The sequence below is a fragment of the Metopolophium dirhodum genome, chromosome 4 (assembly GCF_019925205.1).
Source record: "Metopolophium dirhodum isolate CAU chromosome 4, ASM1992520v1, whole genome shotgun sequence".
Classification (NCBI taxonomy): Eukaryota; Metazoa; Arthropoda; class Insecta; order Hemiptera; family Aphididae; genus Metopolophium; species Metopolophium dirhodum.
In genome coordinates this window covers 19208664-19227143 of record NC_083563.1, presented here as the reverse complement: position 1 = coordinate 19227143, position 18480 = coordinate 19208664, and the positions used below count along the sequence as shown (strand labels likewise).

General features: G+C 29.8%; 1 protein-coding gene across 1 annotated transcript in view; it reads right to left on the bottom strand.

Annotated features, from left to right (window-relative positions):
- Window positions 1-15129: 15129 nt before the first annotated feature.
- The window catches only part of LOC132942373 (forkhead box protein O), a 40975-nt gene continuing 37624 nt past the window's right edge, over window positions 15130-18480 (bottom strand). Inside the window, exon 5 of the mRNA XM_061010691.1 lies at window positions 15130-17048. The gene's annotated coding sequence lies outside the window, so the exon portion shown is untranslated. The remainder of the gene's footprint in view (window positions 17049-18480) is intronic.

The following is an 18480-nucleotide window of genomic DNA, read 5'->3' as shown; positions in this document are numbered from 1 at the left end:
CGAGTACCAGAGTACCTAGCTATATATGTACAATATATGCTTACGATCGTGACTCCGACATTTTGTTCAGAAAACCGCAAAACACTGCAAGACGGACACAACAAGACTATCACGAAAACATCGTAATAGTTAATAGGTATAATTAATATTAACTATAGGTGGCTGCCAAAATGCAAAAGCGCTCGACTCGATTTAATATATTTACTGCAGTTATAGTGTATCTTTTTGTGACACTGCGGGAAAAATGTTTAGCACGCCAATAACCTACAAGTTTTAATAATGTGGACGACCTCATCTCATTCCTTAAGGCAACCAGACCATGAACGGAGATTTATAAACTTATTTTGATGGGTTGAAGCCCCGGATCATTTTATATAAGCTTTATTGTTATTAGTTTAACGTGACCATAGTATTGTAATATAATAGTGTACAGCATTCCCGAGTTCCTCAATCAATCCCTAGGGCAAACGATACAACCAACAAACAAGTGCTAAAATTCATAAAATAAATTAATATAGATAATGTATTGTAATTTGTTATAAAATCATTAATATTATATTATTACTAAAAGCCAATGATGGCCAAGTTTACAAGGCTTATTTTTAATTTTAAATCTATGTAAGGTATAGCTAATTTTGTAAAAGTAGGATAACCACATCATATTTAGGGTTGAAAAAAAAACAATGAATAAATCTATGTAAGGTATAGCTAATTTTGTAAAAGTAGGATAACCACATCATATTTAGGGTTGAAAAAAAACAATGCATAAACCCCGATATTTTTGTGGGGAGGGCTATTTTGACCATAAATTGGGCCCTCTCCAATCTTCCATCCAACGGCCCCTAATTCTGCCAATGAGCTGGACAGAACAAACTAATTTAATGGTCTAAAGTCACTTGTTTCTATTCATTTTTTTAAATCAATATAGGTTTGTGTGTATGTGTACATGCACATGCTACATGTTACACGTATTATATATGTGTAGGGTCTTCAAAATTGTGTGTTGTAAAAACGGTAGGGTCCGCACGAGAACCTACACATATTATATTTTAGCAAATAGGAATCCGGAGAGGTTGACCGCTCTTAAAGTCCCCTGTCCATTATTTATGGTCTAGTTACGTCAATGTATGTATATCATTAAAATAGAAAATATTATATCATTCGAGTATTTCATAAAAGGATGTTTTATTGGCTTCTTTTAGATGCTTCACGTATACTCAATTTATTTTGTCTTAACTCATTTTGAAACGAAATATTATTATGTTCAACCGTACCGATTACAATACATGACATGACAATAAAACATGATTTTATTATCCATCACTTAGATGACTATTTAAGATAGAAAAAAAATACATAGTATGCTTTTATGGTTTTTAAAAATTTAAGACGGGCAGTTTTGAACGATAAAAAAACAACATTCACGACAACATAATATAAATAGGGCTTACCTATACACACTTATTATAATTTAATACAAATACAAATTAATTGTATAGTTATTGATAAATCATCTATTTCACGCAGTGCGATGTGAAGTGATGTAGGACACTTGCCTGTGTGGCGGACAACAATATTTGTCTAAACACCGAAAACGTAAATACGTTATTAATCAAAATATGTTACAGTAATATTGGACACAGGATCGGATTTTACGGGATAATAATGCAGACGGTAAGTTGAATTAATATTATAAAATTACAACAAAATAACTAAGATCGTTCTTCTTGATTATGTAATATGTCATTTCGACAAAATTTGAACATAAAATAACTATAAAAAAAAAACTGTGTTTTTATATTTTTAATATTTTTCAACTACTATTGTAGGTAACAATATATCAGGAGCCTTGTATTAATTTTCACGCATTTTGACCCAACAAATACAATTTCATTAGCTGGCTACTAATAAACGATTTTTGTTTTAAATTTCAGCGACGACCTAGGATGAAATTCGGAATTGTCTCATTTCGGACTGCCTATACACGCACAATATACCGGTGGAGAAAATGGCTGATCACATAATACCGAAACAATTACCCAAGCAATTGAGAAAATTATTACAGACGAGTACGATATAATGGAAACACAGCTTAGCACATTTTACTACTTCCAAGAAGAATCTACGATTGCGGATTTGGCGGGCCTGTTGTATTATTCGACCCTGTTCGCAGTCTGCGACTCGTCGGACATCCTTCAACTGGACGATGAATCCAGTACTGGACCGGTTGAACAGATCAGAGACGACGTGCTAGGAACACGGACGTCAGCAGCACCGGCCTCGAGGAAACGAAACGTTTCAGATTTCGGCGGTGCGTGACTTCACGGCGGCGGGGCTATCGGCTGCGGCAAACGCGGTGCCGACGGGACACGCCAGGACAAAAACCCGGTGTTCGGAACGTTCACTAAAAAAATGAACTCGTTCACGTTCACGTTCAGTCCTTGAAAAATGAACTCGTTCACGTTCACGTTCTTTTAAAAAACGGACGCCTTCATTGGGTCATTCATTTAATTTTTTTAGATTCTTAGCGAAGCGATGAATGTATTGATTTTACAATGAAGTGTGTTTTTTTTTTTTGTGTCTGTCATCACCTTTTAGGACAGTGCTTTGATTTTCTTCAACAGTAACTTTTCTGATAGGAAAGTGAATCTATTTGGTACTTTGGGAGGTCAAAAGTAAACATTTCCTAGTAGTTTTCAAAAGCGATGAGAAAAACAAAAGAAAAATTAAGGAAAAACGGGAATTTTTTACGCAAAATCTGTTTTCGAGAAAATCGATTTTGGTTATTGGTGCAACTCTAAAACAAATGACCGTATGTACATGAGATTTTGACTGAATGTTTATATTAGAATTTTTTATACACCATAACATTTTCCAAATATTTTGACTTATTTTGAGCTGTGTACAGACATTTTCAGTTTCCATTATTTTAGTTTTTTTTTCTGTAAATATCAATAAAATTTTATTTGCTGCGTAAAAAAGCGTGGAAATATAAGACTCCTGATATATCGTTCTAATAGCAGTTGAAAAATATTAAAAATACATAGGCACAATTTTTTTTTATAGGTATTTAAAGTTCAAATTTTGACAAAATTTATCAAATTTCTAATTTAATAATTATTTTGTAGTTAAAAATGTATAAAATTCAACTTTTATAGCTAAGGATTGAAAATTTAAAACAAGGCTCCACTTAAATAGGTTATATATAAATTACTTTATTCACAATTATATCATCAATTATACTTGGTAATATCATAGGCTGACTGACCGTTTTCGCTCAGAATCGTTTTTCTTATATACAATGGTATTATACCATTGAATTCAAATTTAACACCATCCATTACAGTGATCCACTTGTAACCTACTGTACAGCAGAGCAACATCCACTTACCCACCTTTTTTCTAATGAATCGTTAGCCTGCAGTCAATATAAAAATTAAAAACCTATAAACATATACGACTCAATCAAAAAATAAAAATACAATTTAGACTTTAGAGCATAAATTATCTGAATTAATTTTTAATATCTGATACGTTATTCGAGTTACATTTTTATAAGGATTTCCTAGTGATAAAATTAAGCGAATATTAGGGTACTTATTATAATAAATCGATTATGTTTATTACAAATTCGTGGAAATCATAATATTATTGTTATTGTATGTCTAGCCAGGGACACTGGAATTTCACGTATTTAATTTATATATTTCAAACAATCAAACAAATATTATAGGAATTATAATTTATAATGGGAAAAATGAAAATAATATTATTATAATATAATTAATTAATATATTTTATGCATATAATATTTATTAAATGGTAAATAAATCGAACGTTTTAAGAATCGATCAAATTCATAAAAAATATAATCGTCGTTCACGTTCACGTTCTATTTGCAAAAAACGAGTGACGTTCAAGTATTGTACACTATACGTAACGACGTTCTTTCCAAAAACCACAGAGGGTTTATCAGGACAGCGGCGAGTCGCAACGCCTCCGGTCGCCACTGATTCCGCAGCACCGTATTATAGTCTTCGTCACTCGGTCCGAGCTTTGGTCAGCGTCGTTGCCGGTGCCATCAGTCGTTTTCAGCACGTCCCGCAGAAGTACCGTCAAGAAGACTTTGAAAACTACAGGGAATTTTAAATTTTGACCTCATCGATACACTAACTATAGATTTACTTTCCCATAAAACAAGATACTGAAGTTGAAAATCGAAGCATTATATCAACTACTTATCGTTAACACAAAAAAATATAAAAAAAACACACATCATTGTAAAATCAATACATTCATCGCTCCGCTCAGAATCTAAAATATTATATAAATATTTATTATGTTATTTTTTAAAAATATTTAACAAATATGGCTGTCACTCTAGTCTAAAACGCTTTCACATACTTTTTCCTCTACCACCCGACAGCATTTTGTAATGATAATATTATAATAGTATTATAACAACGTTATACTAATATTATTCGTTATTACAATGTTATAATAATATTATTAATCAAAAAATTGCTGTCTTGCATGCAACTACCAATGAACTGGTATTATTATGAATTGTTAGTTTCTAATTGCGTTGACTTAAGACTAACTGTAGGGACCAATTATATGAAATATAATGAGTAAACAATTTGACTTATTTTATTAATGTAATGACATTTATACTCTTAGTATTGAATATTCTTACAAATTAACATGTAACTCTACAAATTAAAAATAAAAACAATATAACCGTACGATCATATGAGAATTTAAGACTTAAAAAAGATAATATTAATCTTACCTGTACTTAGTATAAGGGTTAATCTTAATACGTAACCAAATTATATCGACCTATTTCATGCATTAAATTATTTACCACGACCAATAAACATTAAATGTTATAATGAAATGTTCATATGGTATATATAATTCACACACGTAATTTGATTATCGTTATAATTTTCTTATATTATGCTGAACGAATGAGAGAAATTCCAGATGGATGGTTAATATTAACCGAGACTTAGTACTTTAGATGCTTAAATAATGTCAGAATAAAGTGTTTTCAACGCGCATAGAGTAAAATATCCGAATGGACCGATAATACATTGAAATGTTGTGTGTAACTGTGTAAGCTACCATTGTATTCATTAAAACACATTTAATGATTAATATAAAATAATATGTACCTCCCGTGTATTATAATGTATAAAAACATCTTTAATTTAATAGGTACACATATAGTAATATGATTTATATCCCTACATTTCTAATAACACGTTACCTCTACAGCAATATTTTAATAATAGGTCTATTATTTTTTATCAATTGCAAAATATCTTATCAACTTACGATCAGTAGGTATATCTCTTTTTATATTCTTCTAAAAATATAATTTTTGACATAAAAAAAAATAGGCATAGTAACTATAATAACAACAGAATACTCGTAGAATTACACATTTAAATGGCAGTAGGTACTAGCACGAAAAAATCATTTACCATATAATTAGGTTATTCAATGTCGTGTTATACCGTCGACAGAGGGGGTGGTAACCTACTGACAAATGCATAATTTATTATTTTTTATCAATATTACAATGACACGGGGACATATTTGATTATTGATGGCACACGCAGTGTGGGACAATGGAGTTAATAATAATTTACTTCTCAATAAAAATAGGCGGTACACTGTCAACTGTAATAAAGTAGGTATATATGTATATATAGGTAATATTTGAAGTTTTAGGAGTGCATGACGTCCTTCAAAATTATTTAATACAAGACTTAAATTAAAATTGAAATAATTCAATGTATACAAAAATGTCCCCTTTGAAATATGTATAATTTTACCTGTATATTTTAAAAATATGGCTTAGGGATTACGAACAATAAGTCGATGTTGATTTAGGAAAACATGACATTAAGGGTAGTTAGGGGGTAACTTTTATGGTCGAAAAAATATGTTACAAAATATTATAGATACCCAGGAAGGCATGATTAAACTTTTAACATTCAACGATATACAAATGAATTATTCATAAATCGTACAATAATTACTTGAGATAAAAATAATAAGTTGGATTGACCAATCCTGTATTTTCGGCTTTTTGATTAAATACGTTAAAGTATATAACTACAACAAAGTTAGTTGCAAGCCATTTGTAGAAAATATAATTTGTTAACACACTGTTATTCAGAGCCAGCCTTAAGGTGTGACGAGACTTGGGGCAATTTGTTCTAGGTGAGACCTCAGAATATAATTTTTTAAAACGCCCAGATTTAAAGTGTCATACAGAAACGTGAAGCTCGGGGCAAGGACTCCACTGATGGGTCTACCTAAGACTAGATCTGCGATTATCACATAATTATCATCGATATACGATTTAACGAGATCATTTTTTATTAAATTGAAACTATGTCTGTGACACACTTAAATGCTTGGGCCCTTGTACAAAACTTATGAGGCCCAAAATTAATATTATTGTTATTTTTAAAATATAATAAGGAAGATAAAGTTACTGTTTTTATTAGTTATTACTTTTCATTGACCGTCCCAACAAACCAATAATATCAACGTTGCTGTCTCTTTACTAATGTAAAATTTAAATAACTGAAGGAATAGGTAATAGCTTAAAATTTAAAATAAATCTAAATATTTAAAAAATATTTAAAAATGTCATTACATAATAAAGTAAAATTTTTAATTTCCCATGAATAATATTTTTGAATTACAACGTAATAATTTTAACACCGTTATTCTTCGTTCAAATATCTAATTTCATATAAATTTGTACTTAAAATGTCTATAAGAAAAAACTGTTTTAATATATTTTTAAAGTTTTTAGTTGCAATATTAACTACTTATGAGACACATTGTTTTAAGTTTTCAAACCTTAGTTAAAAAAATTTAGCATTTTATAAATTTTTAACTAAGTAGGTACAAAATAGTTTTAAAATATTTGTGATGTTGATGAATATTTGTCAAAATTAAACATAAAACGCTAATAAGAATTCATGCTTGCTATACGGGTATACCTACTTAATACTTTTAAACTACAATTAAAATAACTTATCATGAACCTTTTATTACATTATTAAGCAGTTTGATGGCAAAACATTTTTATTGATATTTATAGAAAAAAAACTAAAAAATTTCAGATTTCTATAAATAGCTCAATAAGAATAAAAATATTTTTAAGATGCCGTAAACTATTTAGCTTACCTAGTTTTTAAGTTCACCCGGAATTCATTCCACCACAAAATTCAAAAAAAGTAATATATATATTAAAAAAGCCTTCAGCACGTATCACCAGCACCTAAGTTCAAAAAAAGTAACATGGTCCAACTTATTTTTTTTATCAACGTATATATCGCTATTTAAATAAATTGTAAAGCCCAATTCGAGGCGTCAGAATAAGCTCTATCTTTTTTAACATCTAAGTAACATAAACGTTGTTTTAAAAACTATTTTCAATCCGTTTCCTAGTTAAAACTAACATTTTCGAAATCAGTGGACCAAGTGCCATTTTGTTTATATTTTTGTATTTTGTACTATCATTGCAGGTAATTAAATATAATTTTAATATTATTACAAAGGTATTGGTTGAAAAAATAAAATAAATCTAATCAAAAATAAAACAATAAAAAAAAAGTAGATGGCAAAGTGTTTGTGACAGGTTTCAAATTGTGGGGTTGGGGTGGGTGGTTGTCGGAGATCCTTGCCATACATTTAATTTTGTACTTCCAGCGAAACTGCTTAGATTAGATTATGATATTAATATCACTTAAATTATTACAATATTTGTATAGTATTCAATTAGCCATGTTTCATATTATTAGTATTATGTCTTTTACCATTAAAAACAGTGTTGCTTTAAGACAAAACACAGGTCAAAACTCAAACTCAAAACTGTATATATTAACGCCACATCTAACTAATTATATAGTGTATACAAAGGTGAGCAAATATGTAGCTTTGACGTCCTGATTGAACGTCTTGACGTTTTGAAGTCAATATGACGAAATAGGGAGGGGACAACTTCTCGGACGTGTAGTTTTGAGTCAAAAACTTTTGATACATTTATCATGTATGTTACGAGAGATGGAAAAATTAAAAATGCAAAATGTAAATGCGTGATTAATGATTATTAACGCAATATTATAGCACAACAATCACCGGTTTAATGAGTTTTGTTTTCTTATTACGTCGATATATTTTTTGATATTATGTCAAAAACCAGCTTAAAATATTAACCCGTCCGCTGGACATTAACCGGGATAATATTTCAGACCGGCGCGGCGTGCGCGGATGGCGGGTATGGCTCGCTGGTGACTAAAATATTGTAAAATCGATATCGAACGTTGCTCGTGAAGCGTCCGAATCGTAATAAATAATTAATAAATATTATGTGAGCAGGACGCCCCGGGATTTAGCTTGAAATACGCGGAAACCGGAACATGCGGTATTTATCCGTACTTTTAATGTTTATATAATATTAACAGCGAGTGGTGACATAAATGGTCGATAAAATGGCGAGTGTTGACATCGACGAATCGTTAGAAATGTTCGATAAGTAACTCAGATGGCCACACATCACCGCCCACGGGCCACATCGCGACACTCGAGCTACACTCGCATATATTATCTGAGATGTTGTCCAGCTGGTGTACATGCGGGCCGCAGGGTACGTGTATTTCATGCCGGACAACGGTACCCATAGGATAATTTGTCGACCCGACCGAAAAACACCAAACCAATCAATCGATAGTGAACTGAAAATATTATTCTGTTGTAGATGAGACGGGCTAGTCGGAAAACCAACACAACTGAAAAGCTGCTTTGCTGACTTTCGATAATCACGAGCGTTATCCGCTGTCCGCATTATAGTCAATATGAAAATGGATAGTTGTAATTTCCGTGAAAATATTTTTTTCACTAATATCAACGATATCTTTCGACAATAATAATAGTAATAATATTTTTAAACCATGACTAAATAGTTTAATTTATTTAGTCATGACTTAAACATATTTATTTATTATATGCTCAACGTTTTTAATAAATAACTGTTTATTTTTAGTCGAGAATTGGACCGCCGACAGACGTGGAAAAAAATGAAAGTGATAAAAGGGGAGGGGGAAATATATAATATCCATATTAAGTAAAAGTGAAATCAAAAAATAAAATGAAAATTAATGATAACTTTACTATAAAAAAATTAATAATTTGATGAATACATATTTTGACTGTGGGATAAAGTTCATCAATATGCCGCCATTTGGTAACCCCTGGTGTATACCATATGTTTGTACAGTAGTTGGAAAAAATGCTGGGAAACAAATCCCCAGTATAAAAATTAGTCAAATTAGTATGCTTACGATGCGGCATTATTAAAATGAAATCAAACTTTTTATGAATAGGTAAAATAATTAAATAATATTTTAAAATATAACTAATTCACAAACAAAATGAAAAATATACTCGAACGTAGTATTTAAGTAATAAAAGGTATCTGTATTTAAAATCAAATACTTTTTTTATTTATTTTATATATTTATCTGTTTTCAACTAACACACATAACAAAAGAAAATAATAACAAGTAGATATTATTATGGGCATCACCGTTTTCGAGTTTCAACCAAAAATGTATTTGTTTGTAGTAAGTTATCTCTGGAACTACTCAACTGATTTTAAAAATCCTTTCACCCGTAGAAAGCTACATTATTCCTGACTCCTGAGTGACATGGGCTATAATTGATTGTGATTAATAATATTGTATAATGTGAAATAACAATATTTGTGAATCCTTTCAGAGAAAAACGAGCCGATGCGTTGTTTTATATATATATAGATATATTGATAATAGATGATATAATATTATATGTTATTTCGAATTTATGGAATTAAAAGCGCATTAACCGCATACGTTAGATCGGCAATTTTCACGGAATCCCCACATTCAGTTGTTGGTTTCATCGATGAATTCATCAAAATTAATTTGACAACACATTATTCGTTGACGATGCAATCAGTACGTAAACAGGTAGGTGCGTAAAGTTTAAAAAATTATCAGCCAAGAAATGTTTAATAATAACTTTAAAACAATTTTAATTCTAACAATATTTTCATATTTGAATGTAGGCAAATTTGAATACAAGCGCAATATTGATATATTGACCTAAAATATAAAGAGCGCAATTGGTACACTGACCCTTAACAAAAACTTTGTTTTAGGCACAATTGGTCCATGCCCTAATATTATAATCAAACGTGTGCTGACCAGGCATTTAAATATTCGATACCTTTACAGTTGACTATAGCAATTTTTATTTTACAAAGAATTAATAGGTAAGTAATAGGTATAACATGTTGTGAAAAAAAATGTTTAACCAATTACCAACTAAAGGTAAATTACTTAAATAATAAGATTCTTTGTATTGCAAGAATTTCATAAAGAAAAATTATGAAAAATAATAAAAGGGCCAAACATTATTGCCCCCCCCCCCCCCCCTAGTAGACATTTTCTGGCTACGTGTCTGGTCTTGACTGACTCACTGACTAATCAACGAACAGCCCAAATGGAAAATAATAATACCTTGAGGCTTACAGTTTCCACGGTATACCTTCGTACGGGTATGGTCGAATTGCACTTATTTTAGTCGAACTGCACTTGAGTTTAAAAAGGTAATAGTCGAACTGCACTTGAGCAAAAAGCAGGTAGTGGTTGAGCTGCACTTGGGCTCAAAAAAGGTATCCCGACAAAAATATCGTGCATTTGAAGGGATCAAACGTTTATAAATCACTCATTTCCCTCCAACTTACAGGCTTAGGACTGACAATGGTTTTAAACATTGGTATACTTAGTTAAAAATTATTGTTTTATACATACCATTGTCCATTATGTTAATATAATATATTATATATAAATATATTAAATCATTAAATATTATTATAACTTTTTTTTTTAACTAATTTTGATAATTTTCGTTGTAATAATATAATATACCTATATAATTTTTTATTCTTTTTTTAAATCGTCAAATATGATTATAATAATAAACGTGAACGTCCATAGTGACCTTAAATTTTTAACACCTTATTTTGAACGAGTGCAGTTCGACCACTATCTGCTTTTTACCCGAGTGCAGTTGGACCATTACCTTTTTTGAACTCCAGTGCAATTCGACTATCCCGCTTCGTACCACCGTATACGTGTGCACTAAGAAAACGTCTTGCAAAAGTATTTTGAGATTCAAGATGATCGATGAAAATTTTTAAGTTTTGAAATTTGAATACTATATTATATCGAATAATAAATATTAAATAACGAATATTGAACAAAGTTTGTGTCATATAGAGTTGGCAATTTTATCGGGAAACGAAGTGCATAGGGTCAGCTACTACTTACTAGCTAGTACCTAATACTACCATTATACCTGTATAATATTTAATTTTATTATTCAAATATTATTAATTATCATTAAGAGAGTACCTATACAATTTTTATGCTGGGGATTTTATTACGTTTGCGCAGACTACGTTCGCCAAATTCATACAATCATTTCACGTCCGAGAAGACCAGTGACCACTGTCCATAATATTATGCGGTTTACCTACGTAACTCACAAGCGGGTGAACCGCAATAATTTCCGCCGTCGGTCAGTCGGTCCGAGTGGAAATCGCGATCATCAACGACCTTTTTCTCCGAGTGCCGTTACAAACAGTTTTCTGGTCACTACGAGCACGAAAACTGTTGTGCAGTGCGACGATATTTCGAAAAAAACGAGTTTTTAATACATAGGAACTAGGTACCTATAATATTTGTGCGTGCTCCGTCACTTCCGGTCCGACGAAACGCGTCGTTCGTTTTCCAAGCACATCAGTCACCTGTTAATATTCCCATGTCCCTCGTACTGAGATGTCTCCATACGAACGACGGTTATTTACAATTATTATTTATCATAGTTGCCCCTGACCAAAACATTTTTTTTTTATTTCAGTTCACTGCGAAAAACGAATCGTCTTCTCGCATTTCGATGTTAGGGAGGGGAGCCCGTTGGCCACCCCAAAACAGGTATATAAACATATAATATAATATACTATATTATACACATAATGTGACTTTTTTAGATAAATACATAATCATATAATATGGATATTAATAAACTCGTACAGAATATCTAAATTCCTTTGGATCGTTTATTACTTAACTGTACGCCGACACGCTACTCGCGGAAGTGAGGAACACGATCAGTTCCCACCATCTTCCTAAGATGAACGTTATACTTTTAATAAGAACAAATATTCATATATTAAACATTGATTTGGAAACTACCTATAATTATTTATGTCGTAAATAATTGTATCACCTCACTTTATGAAGTATCGGTATGACTACACTATATACTGTGTAGAAGAAAGCCCGATGGCCGAGGGAGTGACAACTTTCCCTACTTGCCACTCATGCGGACGCTTAAAGCATAATAATATAGTACCTACCTACTTTATTAATAAAAAAAGTTAAAAGTTAAAATTATTTTATTTCACCAAACTTGAATACTAGATAATAAATAATAATTATCAATTAGTACCTACTACATAAGTGTCATACTATCATCATAATATTAAATATATATATATATAAATTCAAATACATAGATTATATACTAAAACATCAAAATAGGTACGTCCTTAAAATAGTACGTACATAAAATACATGCCCTAAAATCTCCAAAATATATGCTAATATACATTTATTCACTACAAATTTTAGTAGTTTCATAGACAACATTGTTAATCGTATTTTGTAATTACTAGTTACATAAAGCATACAATAATATCAACCAAGAAAAATATGTAAATGTAGGAATAACTGAATAAGAGCTTTAATAAAGGTTTCCGTTGTCACGAAGCCACAAAGGTCACGTCTTACCAATGGAGATGTTCCATGTATAGCTAGTAGCTAGTACCTACTAAATGTTTTTACTAGATATGGTCAATATTGTCGATATTAAAGCAATTTAACTACTTTGTATAATATATAGTATATATTATATATATATATATTAATAATATATTATATTATAATAAATAGAGTCATCGTACGTAGGGGTACTCGTAGGTTAGGTACTGTACATATATTATATATTTCTGATTTGTGCTACAAAAATTATTCTAAATACACTAGGTTTATTAAAAAATGTTCAAGATTTGATTATAATCAGTTTAATCACACACTATCTATTACCATTGATTATAAATACTAGTATTTATAACCAATGCTATTACTAATGTAGTTATTTTGTAGTTTTTCGAAGAAACTACTAAGATATTCGAAAAATTACTTTTTCGAAGTATCTGAAGTATCATGTGTTTAATTTCCAATCTATTAAAGTGCTGTTTGGAGCTTTTAACTACCCATGGTTGTAAAGTAGAACAGCAAATCCAATACATTTAACACTCTACTGGGAATCTTAAATGGTCAATTTTAGGAAGACACTTATTAATAATCGATTAGGTTTCATCAATCATTTTATCAATAACCAATTTGGTAACGGTACCGGCAGTTATTTTTGAAAAAGCAACCCATGGTAAAAATCATTAAATCCACAAAAAATAAAGGGATTAAGGCTACTGCAAACCCTAAGCATTTTTCTATTAAAACGACTTTAGTTACTGACAAAAACAAATATACTTCTGGTGGTTCGATTTAAAAAATATAAAGATTTTTGATTTGATAAAGAAGTTTACTTTGCATAACGTTTATTCCCGTTAAGGATTTGTTAAAATTGAAAAAGTGCTCTGACCGGTGCAAAATAATCTTGTTTATGCATTCACTCATTACATTTTTTAAATCGAACGTTTGGAATTACTCAGACTTTGGCAGGCGTATATAGATATTTAACGTCCATAAATTAGTTTTGAATATTTTGATCTAAATGACATGTGGGTGATTGGTGGGGAGTATACAGACACTATTACAGTACACATAATTTTACTACACTCACAAGACGAGCAGTGACCGAAAGAATTGCCTAAACACAACTCCTTAAAAATGACACGTTTGCAGGGACCCTTAATGTCCCAGTACCGAGTAGAAAACCAAATACGTCAGGCAGCCATTTTCAATATGATACTGACATACTGTGATTCAAAATAGATATACATTTTTCACGCAACACATATTGTTTCGACAGAAATAATTGTTATTACGTTTTAAGGGGCCTCGCTACTGCCATCAATTTTAGCTGAAAAGACCTAAAGTTTTGACAAAATTAAAGTTAGTTAACGTTGTCCGATTTTGATTTTGAAAAAAAATTTGAACTCACCAGAAAATTGAGGACGCCACACCCGCATATTATGTTGTCTCCGCCTTACAAACGCGTAACCTACCAAATTCACGCTCAGAAATTCAAGTTTTATGCCGTTAGCTTAAAAATTTGAGTGAATCGACCTATTATGAAACATGATAGTAAGAACATTATCTGTGTTTTGTTGGAAGTTTTTTTACGATAATTCAGTAAAGTGAGTTATAGCGTGTATAATAAATGTTAAATAAAAATGCTCATAATTACTTAAAAACTGAGTTATCGTAAAAAACTTCCAACAAAACACAGATAATGTTCTTACCATCAAGTTTCATGATAGATCGAATCACTCAAATTTTTAAGCTAACGGTATAAAACTTGAATTTCTGAGCGTAAATTTGGTATGTTACGCGTTTGTAAGACGGACACAATACATACGGGTGTTGCGTCTTCTTAATACATTTGTTAATTATAATCAATCAGCCTATGCATACACTTTTTATTATATTAATATCAATCATAACTACAAGGAAACAGTTAAAATTATCTTCACTCAAAATAATATTTTCAGTCGTTCGTTTTGTGCTAAATATTCGTTATAATGATATAATTATATGTATCACCAAATATAATGATAAATTGAGGCACTTAGCCACATTCATTCAAGCCAATATACCAACTACTATTTCAGTTAAAATATAAAGAGAACATCAAATTTTAATTCAACCACAATTTTAATTTTAATAATATGTATATTACATAATTAACAAGAAAACGGTATGTAAATTTGCTACCAATTGGTAAAAAATTGCTGTAAACAAATCATAAAGGCAGTTTGCTTTATTATTTATGAACATTTACACTATTTTATGAAAAGTTAAATACATAAGAGATGAAATACAAAACAGTTGGTCAAATATATTCAAATTATCCGTAAATCCATAACAATAAATAATCCGTATTAAATTGACACATTAAAAAGAAGCAACATCAGTAAATTTACATTTCAAATACGTTTTTGTATTTACATTTGTTGTTTTTAGTAGATAATAAATAATAAAGTAATAATCATATTTCATAATAATAATATAATAATAATCAATTATTAAAAGTTAGAATCGCTAAAACAAATTTATTCTATTTATCACTTCATTAGCATCTATAGAAAAAAAAATCATCATCTTATACCTTGTACAATATAATTCCCCAAAATAAGCTTATCACATTTATTTAAGCACACTAAAGTTTGCTTATACACATTGAGCTTGTACGGATAACAACAATTTTGTGCAAAAAAAAAAAACAAAACAAACAAACAAACAAACTTCTACACTTTTTTGTCATATTATATACAAAAAAAGTTATTTTTTACATCCATTTACCTTAAAATGTATATGTTATGTGTATTATTAATTAATATAAATATATAAGTTCAAGTATATGCTTTTATATATGTATGTAATGTATATAATCATAATTAAACACAAAAGCTACTCATATTTGAAAATGTTATTTATGTTTTTGTTTTGGAGGTATATCTTTTTGAGATCAAAGGCACTGGCATATTCATTTAAATGAGTTAAATGAACAAAAAATATAAATATAAGTATGTATGCAAGTGTATATACATACAAATATTAACATTAAATATTTTTTGTTGCACAGTTATAAAAATAGTAAATACTTACACTGTTTGTGAAAATATGTTTATTATAATATTTATGGCACAAAAATGTAAAATAATTTTGTATTCTTTTAATTAATTATAATTTGTTTGATGAAAATAAACATTTTTACTAGCAAATACTTTCCATTGATATTTTTTTATATACACAATAAACAATAACAAAATAATAATAATAATAATAATAATAATAAAAGAAAAATCCAATCATTTCAAAGACAATCAGTCTTTATTACTCAGCACTCCAAGATAAGTGATAACATACACAATATACTTATATATATATAATATATATACAAAACACACCCATACGTGATCATGCAGGCACATTTATATATGTGCCTGTTTATGTATATTAAACAAGATTAACTCGAATAAGGTATAAATATATGATTCTGAGTAAGTAAATGGAAATTGTCCTTGAATTGCATACACAGAGTGTAGCCGACATTTTTGTTAATCAAACATGTGTATCTACTATGTACGTATAAAATATAAATTAATAATAATGTGGATGTGGGATAGACATTATTTTTCTGAGCAAACCTATTTACAATACTTAGACTAAAGAGTTAACTTAAGATTTTTGATTATAGTTAAAACTTGGAATCGCTCAAGCTATAACAAGCTAACTCAAAACATATTTTTTAATGAATAAGTATTTAACATTGAATTATCTAAATAACAATATATATCTAACTATTACATGAACTTTTAAAACTACAACAAATATTAAACTAATTTTAACAAATTATATACCTCTTATATTATAATATATGGGTTTATACAAGTAATATATTTCAACATGTACATGTAATAAAATATAATATTAACCTAGCATAGCAAATATGTGTATAGTAGAATGTATAAAATAGTTGTTACTTTAAAACGAACACATTTTTTTTTTATGTATATATAATTTAATAATAATATTTTATGTATTATTACTTATAATGATTATAACATTGAAAATTAACATAAATTATCTGGGTGACATAATTAAAACATTTTCATAGATTTGTCTTTAATATTTCCCATAGAACACAGACATTTGTTTCAACTAGAACAAAACAAAAAAAAACATAAATAAATACACAGTTCAAAAAATTGGTTATTATAATCAATAATAATAATGTATAGTTTTCACTAATAAATTAGGTCATTTTTCGTTAGCATTATAAATTTTCTATAGCTATTTAGTATAATATTATTCATTTTTTCAAGTAAAAACGAACACGATACTGTAACACTGCACTGTAAGCCGTCCCCCAATCTCCACCACCACCGCCACTAGAAGCAATACACAGTAAATCTTAAGAACGTGATGGAAAATAAATGTTTAAGTCATTCCCTCCACCCACACGAACGTCAATCACGGTAAATGTTCCGTTTACGTCACGCACAGCATCAGCATATTAAATTAGCAACGACGCACATTAATAAAATATATAATGGTAAAAATAATTAGTTACAAAAAATCTTCATGTTGTTCGGAATTTTTCATTTATTAGGTACTCTAGTTAAAATAATTTACGTTAGAATAAAGATTAAGTCTTGCAAAGGCTTTCGGTGGACTCTCGTTACTGCAAAATATTATAAACAAAAAATCAAAAACCTTAAACGATGATCAAATACCTAGTTATTAATGAGAATATTGTAGCTTAGCGCATTTATCATATCGTTCAGATATTTGATTGAATATATACATTTAAACTGCATAAGAGGTATAGAGGCGACCTCAAACAGAAACAATGAAAAACCACTAACGACGTTCAACAGAATTAAAATAATATTATTAAACCACGTAATTTTCATGAGACGTTCAGGATTTCCAACAACAAACACGGACAGAGTCCATTACTGATTACCTACGTCAAATTTACATAAAGAAAAACAATTGAATTTCTTATCGAGTTGACAGTGAATGAAGTACCTATTCAAATATTTAAATAATATGCTGTTCATGTAGAGAAAGATTATTAATTACTTATACGTACCTATTATTATTATTATTATTATTATTGTTATTATAATAATATTATATATTATACCATACACGGACAGCACACGTCGACATAAAACTAACGGTATAATAGAAGGGCACATCAGCCACGATTAACGCGACCTTTGAACTGTCGATTAATTCTAAATTCTTTAAAAATTAACGTCAATTAAAACGTCTATAAAATATCCACGCTTTAATTGCATGATCCATAATCGCGGTGGTTATTTCCATAGAATTTAAAATATTATAAATGTTATAGTTGTCGTGATGATTAATAGAAAAAAAAATTATTAAGGACCGACCATAAAGTATGCGGCGCTGTTGATATGATTGGTTAAGACTTAGCTAGCGCCACCAACGAACGCAGACGGCAAGACGGCAAAGTGGTGAAGGCGACCCTGGGTCGTAAAAATCCGGACGCGAATTGGAAATATTTTAATAACACAAGTGCACTGGCCGACCTTTCGGAAACGAACGAGACGGTGAA